Raw genomic sequence first — 6,500 nt, forward strand, 5'->3', positions numbered from 1 at the left:
AAGAGAAGCTAATGATAGAGGAGAAGGAAATGAAAGGATGAGGGGATGAAAGGATCTAAATTAGTGCTGGGATGTTAGATGGCCTCCAGGATCTCCAGGAGCTGCTGAATGTGATAGTACAGATGCTCCCACACAGTAGCAGCCAGGCTCCAAGAGTCTGCATAGATGCACTCCTCCAGAGAAAAGATGTCATCCAGGAGGAGAGACATCTCATTCTGAGTGATAGAGAGAGAGAAAAAGTGTTACCAAATGTGGTAAACTATTCTGAAGTGCTAGAAGAGAGTTATAAAAAAGTTCACTTGTGTATTGTGATGAATACTGATGCTTACCTGAATGTGGGACATGTACTCCTCAGCCCTGGGCATTCTGTGCTCGGTGACCGCAGAGATCGAATACAGCATGGCCATCAGATGAGAAAGAAAGCCTCTTGGCCTCTGGAATAGAGTGGGAGATGAAAAAGATGTGAGCAATGCCATGTAGTTACTTTATGCTCTTATGGATCAGCACTCTCACAGTATTGATCTACAATCAGTGTTCAATCAGGCTTTTACATCTTATTGAAAATGACATATAAATGCAGGTGACTGATCCTACATCAGCACTCTGAGATACTCTATACTGTTCAAACCCTAAGCCTGAGCACATGACATACACTCTACAGCAAAAACAATTTTTTTGAACTGCTGAATCTGAAAGTAAAAGAAAACATTAGTGTCACAGCACAAATCACTGTGACATCAGCTGTACAAATCACAAAAACTGTTGCTGATCTGACTAAAGCACAGCTAGTCTAACTTACTCCAATCTCAGCCAGCTCAGTTTGAATCCACTAGATTCTGCAGAAAGAAGACAGATATTCTAAATGTCAGCATTAAACCATTTAAATCATACTGATTTGTTTAGTAAATGTGTGTTCATGATCACTTTGTTACCCTTGAGTTGAACGTGGCCATTCCCACCAAGAATCAGTCTGCCAGCACGAGAGATGTAGTGACAATATTGTGAGTTGCTTAGAATGATCTATAGAGTGAAACAGAGAAAGGAGTGTGAGGGAGGTAAGGGCAGGACACACATTGCTACTAAAAGACAGTGAGCCTAAAATGTGAGAAATGATGTGGTGCACTTATGGTGAAAGCCTGTCGCAGGGCAGCAAGTCGAAGAGGAAATTTGTGACTCCTCTCATTCATGAAGTAGTTACTGTGGAAATGCAATACATATGACGTCAACAAACTTTACTTTAGTCCTGTTTCAACTTTTCATCTTTTTCAACTTTACTCATATTTTTGCCTGTAACTTTTGATGAGAGTTAGATAGAGACAAAATTCATTTTTCTGCTGATTCCTTGGGACATGCTGAACAAGTGCACCCCAGTCACTTTTTGCCCCACCTGCTTAGTTTTTGAGCTAATTTGCATAATGTGAAAAACCTATTCTTGCGAACTAGTCTCTGGATTTTTTGCCAATTATCATCAAAATAGTATCTCAAGATTCAGAAGACACTGATCCTCAATAATTATCAAAAACATGATGATCAAGAATGAAACCATATTGTGGCCTTTTTACTAATTCTGACCCACTTTCACTGAGCTCCTCTACACCAATAGGGCCTCTTATGAGTGCACTGGGCTTCATTATGGCCTACATCAAATCAATGGCTTAAATATAGAACCAATCCACTGTGCAAGTGCTACTATGTGAGAAAGGCTGCCATTAGTCATGTAGCTTTGACATCTATGTTGACAACCACTTGGATGTTCTACAAACCAGTGTAGATCAGTACTTATGAATATAAACCTATAATGTGTTTAAAGACCTCTGATCGTTGTTTATGGCAACTGAAGGCCTTTTGATGAACTGACTTCCTTTCAGTTCTATTCACTCTGCCTATAAATAAGACCCGCAGCTTGAGGCCTTTCTAGGCCTAATGGGCTAAACGAAAAGCTTGAGGCCTTTTTAGGCCTAATGGGCTAAACCTGCAGAAGGGCCCATACTGCTGTTGCATGCTTGAACCCACTCATTGCCGCTTGTGGCTATATGTTGATTTGTTGCTGTAGTGGTAACGAAAGCTGAAATCTAAATGGATGTGATTTCGTGCTGCGTTACTGGCGCCCCGTTCCAAACCGTATACTGACACACTAAATAGTGTGTGAAAATAGTGCATATACCATTAGAAGTGCACACATTAGTGGAATATGTGAAGTAAAGAAGTGTTTGGTTTGGCACGCGGCGTCAGATCAGCCAGTGAGACGCCTTCAAGCAGCTGCTCTGCTGTGCTGAACGTTAACTGCTCAGTATACATGTCTGTGTGGAAGTTTAAGATATTTGTTGATTATGGATGCATTTACTGAGGTAAATTAATGCATTTATTGAGGTAAATCAATGCATTTATTGAGGTAAGCTGATGTTGGCTTTGTATTGGGCAATGTTTGTAATTTGTTGTACATTTAAGGAATCTCAGTGTAACTGCAGCGCCATTTAAGGTGGAACGGAAAATTCAAATGTGAAGCTGGCGAACAAGAAGCTGACTTCTTTTTCGCTATTTACTATATATACGATTAATCTATATACAATTAATCTTTTCCTCATAGCTTTTTTCTGAAGGCTGCATCTAAATTGTCCACACATCTTTTCATGTTTTTCGTAGTCATTCTGTCTGTTTTGCTATGTTGCTGTTGGTCTTCAGTACCTACAGGGGTGAAGCTGCAGTAACGGTGATGAGAAGCTCCATCAGAGCACAGTCAGAGTTACAGCTCACCTACCAACATGGCGTCTTCTTATGACACAATCAAACACTATGAACAGAGCTGGAGCGCTTTTAAACACAAACATTAAATTTATTTATTTCATTTTTCATTTTGTAACATTAAAATTGTCCTACAACATTCCTTCCCTTCTAAGTAACTAAATAAACTATTAACCAAATAATAGGTGAGCCAGTGAGTGACTGGACAATGTATAATATAATATAATATAATATAATAAAATGTGTTTCTAATATGTCTCAATTTTTTGTCATGATTTCATTTTATAGGCATGATTTTCACTTTATACAAAATTTTTAAAGCAAAAATTGTACTGAAAAGCTTATAGTATTCTCAGGTGGTCTCACATCCAAGCACTAAAAAGTCACATTAAAAAAAAAATAGCAGACCACTGGTGAGAGTGAAATGGAAATGATGTGTCCATGACATGCTTGTCAGTACATTATTTTAAATATTATATAGTGTAGCATTCAACTAAATACCTCCAAAAAGTGTGAAATCAACAGGTTTGGTCTTAAGAGAACAGATGTCTACACAAGTGTGTATGTTTACTCTTATTTTGGCAGCATTACTTTCATTGACTGAACTAGAGCTCCAGTTGTTTTAACGTTTGTGTCCAGGGAAATTTAGGGGCATTAAGCTCTTCAAATCAGGTCTGGCTTCTTTTTCTATAGTAGGACAACATGAATTTACCACCATGTCGTCTTATAAATAAAATTTGTGTGTTTGCTGAGAAAATGTGCTATATAGGCCAAGTAATAAATTAACACGTAGAAAAACCCTTTTAAATATTTCTGTATGGGCTCTTTCACAGCACATAGTAAACCTCTATATTACTCTCACCAGATAAGCTGGTCTAATTATCTGGTCTACTATTTTTAAATGTGGCTCTTTTCAGGGTGTTTCTCGCTTACGGCCACACCACCCTGACAACACCTGATCTCGGCTGATCTTGGAAGCTAAGCAGGGTCAGGCCTGGTTAGTACTGGGAGACCACCTGGGAATAACAGGTCTGGGTTGCATCGGGTATGTGTAAGTTTATACTTAAGTTAGGGTATGTTAAACTGAATAAAACTATAATCTATAGTCAAATTTCTATAGTCATCCTCTGTTTATTCTTTAATATTTCCCTTAGACAGCCATTTATGCAGCCTTTTAAACGATGGTTTCTGGCTAAGCGACACAATAGCAGCTTCAGTTTACACCAAGGGTGTCAAACTAAACCAGTAAAAAGGCCATATTAAAAATCATTAAAATCATTAAAAAATGTTTTTTTTAGTTCTTTTTATATTAATGTTGTGCTATAACCCGAACTGGCCATTGTTTATTCAAAATATGCAAAAACTTCAACAGTAAGATACAGACACTTGTAGTAGACTTTGAAATATTACATGGACACTTGAACTAGACACCTAGAATCCTTTCTTTGCTGCAAGTTCATTAAGACTTGGGCTCAATTTGAACTGCAGCTTAAATGCATTTTGGTGATATGACTGGTGTGTAATTGCGCAGAATTGTGTAGAATCGAGGTGTAGCCGCAGTCCCGTAGACTGTTGTTGGGGCAGGAGAGTCGGAGCACGTTACGTTGCAGTGCATGCTGGGGACTGTAGTGCAGCACATTGTGAAACGGGCTAATGTTAATAGAAAATTAAAATACATCTGCGGGCCGGATAGGATTGTGTTTGACACATGGGGTTTAGACGTTTAGACAAACAGCTGAGTCATATTTTTGGTCTTTTTGTGCTTTGTATGTACTTTCTGATGGTTGCCCCAAAACTTACACCTGCTGAGGGGTCGGTGTAAATATTTAACTAGAATGTTCAACGTAAAAACTAGTTTGTGTGGTGCAACTAGTTTGGGTTTAGTAATGCATGAACCTGAATTTAGTTACAACTAGCCTACTTTTTACTTGGTTGAAGCTGGTGCAACCGGCCACTGAACTTTGCAGAAATTTTGGGAAATGAATGGCATTCTCCCTTAAGCCCAAAAGGCACTTACAAGTATGAAGCCACATTAGTTAACATGGGCAGAAGAAAGCGAGAACTGAGAACTACAAATCGGTGCCTGCGCTTTCTGCAGTCAATGCACCACGCACCTCGCATCTTGAGTGGTTTCTGGCTGTGTGTGTGTGTGAAAGAGAGAGAGAGAGAGAGAGAGAGAGCGAGAGAGAGAGAGAGAGAGAGAGGCAGGCAGGCAGTCAGGCTACTGTGCTCATTGCGGCTCTGTCCGATGAGCTTCATCGCCGACGACACAAGCATATTTTCGATCCAAGATGGCCGCCGCCCGGTGCCCGGTTTCCCCAGCATGTTCCTCTAGCGCTGCCCGGTCGGACCAACGTCAGCGCTCCAGTCGAGAGGAAACAACACTTTATGTTCTCTGAGTCACACTCGGGCTCCGCTCGCCTCACACGGGGGGCATATGCGCTGAGGAGAAAAAAAGGGGCAGAAAGGCAGGACAGAGCAGCATCTGGCGCATGTGGACAGCGGCCACTGCAGTGAAGCCCAAAGGCGGAGAGGGGCGGCAGAGGAGAGGGAACGGACCAAAATAACCACCCACCGCTCAGCACAGGGAGGCAAAACGAACGCAGGTTTGCAGTTTAGCCGCCGGCTCTGCTCGGAAGTGACAGGAGAAGCACAGCTCTTTTACATTTACTCGCTTTTTGTTAGCTTCATATTTGACTCGTTGCTAGGTAACGTTCGCGAGCAAGTCGCGGACGGACACACGTTGCGTTAAGGGTGATTTGAGTTTAAAGTTAGCTTTTAGCTGTATGTCAGAAATTGTAATTTAACTGTGGTGTTAGGTCGTTTTGGCGTTTTTCGCCCAGACCACAATCTAGTGACCGTTTGAGCAGTAAATATGGAGCCGTCACTGATTAAACACAAAGCAACACAGGACCCAACGACTGAGGAGACCGTTAACGGCCAGGGACGGATTTCTCCCTGTTGCTCGGCACTGTTCAGCAGGGCTGCGCGTGACGAGAAACTGCGGCTCTAGGACGCAAAGACTGGATCGATAATCATTTCCCAGAGCCTTTCTTACCGCGATATGAACGCTAGGAGCTACAGTGGAAATGGAGAACATAAGGAGGCTGTCGTCGCGTTTGGAAACGTTTGAGGAGCGCTCCAGCTGCGTTGGCTAGTGCGAGGCGGCTCTGAGGTAAGAAATACTAAAGCGCCGGTGAATCTGGTAACGTTTGGCAGAATCGTTTGACATGGTCAGAATTAACAGCTGGAAGAGAGACTGCGTCGCCGCAGAGCTCGGCTGTGTACCCCACTGAGGCAAAAAAGAGAAATTTATGGCGACAGGTAGAGTGTAGGAGAGAGAAGTGTCCGTGTATGTGGTCAGTTTGCCTTTGTAAAGGAGCTGCAATGCACTGGGCGTGGGAAACGAAATGATTATCGTCAGTTACGATCCATGCGTTCAAGACGCGGATGAAGAAGAGCAGTATTTATGGCTTGAATGAATGGAAGGGGCCTCATGAGGGAGAGTACAGCAGAGCTGTACCCCAGTGTTTCCTCCCAGCACATCTCCCAGCAGCCAATTTAGTATTGCGGTGGATTTAAAGGTTCAACTTTTTTTTTCTTCCCCCTCTTTCTCACCTTCTCCTCTTCGGTCGCCTCTCTGGGGAATGGCTCAGCAAGAAAATGTCTCCCAACCACTTCTCTCCGGTATGAGTCATGAATGCACTATAGCGAGGAGGCATCTCCAGTGCTGCGACATTTGACATTCAGCTCCACAT

This window comes from Colossoma macropomum, unplaced genomic scaffold, assembly GCF_904425465.1.
Source record: "Colossoma macropomum unplaced genomic scaffold, Colossoma_macropomum, whole genome shotgun sequence".
Taxonomy (NCBI): Eukaryota; Metazoa; Chordata; class Actinopteri; order Characiformes; family Serrasalmidae; genus Colossoma; species Colossoma macropomum.